The sequence below is a fragment of the Gekko japonicus genome, unplaced genomic scaffold, assembly GCF_001447785.1.
Source record: "Gekko japonicus isolate JY-2015 unplaced genomic scaffold, Gekko_japonicus_V1.1 scaffold492, whole genome shotgun sequence".
NCBI classification, from domain to species: domain Eukaryota; kingdom Metazoa; phylum Chordata; class Lepidosauria; order Squamata; family Gekkonidae; genus Gekko; species Gekko japonicus.
The window spans coordinates 304330-305250 of NW_015168060.1; positions in this window are offsets into that span (position 1 = coordinate 304330).

The following is a 921-nucleotide window of genomic DNA, read 5'->3' on the forward strand; positions in this document are numbered from 1 at the left end:
TCATCCCCCCCCTCCAGGCAGCATGGGGGCATCTGCCCAGTGCTGCATTGCTGGCTCTCCAGTCCACTCATGCATCCTCCCTCTAACCCATGGGGCCCCACAGTTAGGATTCAACAGCTCAGAGCTTACCAGATGCTGTCCTTTGCAAAGTTTATATTTCTGGTACCTGGCATTATATTTTATGGCACACATGACCCAGTCCAACAAAGTGACATCTATGTCAGATCTGGCCCTTGTAATAAATGAGTTCTACACCTCTGAAGCATCCTGATATTACTTCTAACTATAACTCATGCGACACTGTAATGTTGACTGACTTCACTTCCCCCCATCCCTCCCACTGCTCTAGTGAGTGAGTGTGGGGGATGCAGGTGCATCAGTGGGAGGACTCCTGCCACAGGCAGGTAAGTGGTGACCTTATTAGTACCCCTTGATGCCCTCTGGTAAGGTGTGCTGGGCACACAAGCTAAAGCTGGACATGGGAGTCTTGCCAAAAAATCAGCTTGCAACTCTCAAGGGAAATAGGATGGTGTTGGCTTTTCAGGGCACTATAGGTGTTACAGGGATTTAGGAAAGAAGGTAAATGTAAATGGCAAAATGTGTGGCTCATCGGCAACTGAAAAGCAAATAATTGGCACTTTTGGACATTAAGGCCTTTTGTGGATATCCTAGTGAATTGTAGAATGATCCAGATTTTGTGTCAAATTCTGCCTATTTTGAAACTTGATAATACTTGCTAGAAACTGGTTTGGAAAGCATGAGCTCAAGGTACTTGCTGCCACACACAACTCTCAGGTGTCACAGATGAGGGAAGGAAGTGATCAGTGTACACAGGTATCCCCAACACACACACACACACGGCCTGTTGTCTGCATTATCAATGTTATTTTGTGCAATGGCATTTTCCTACAGCCTTATGGG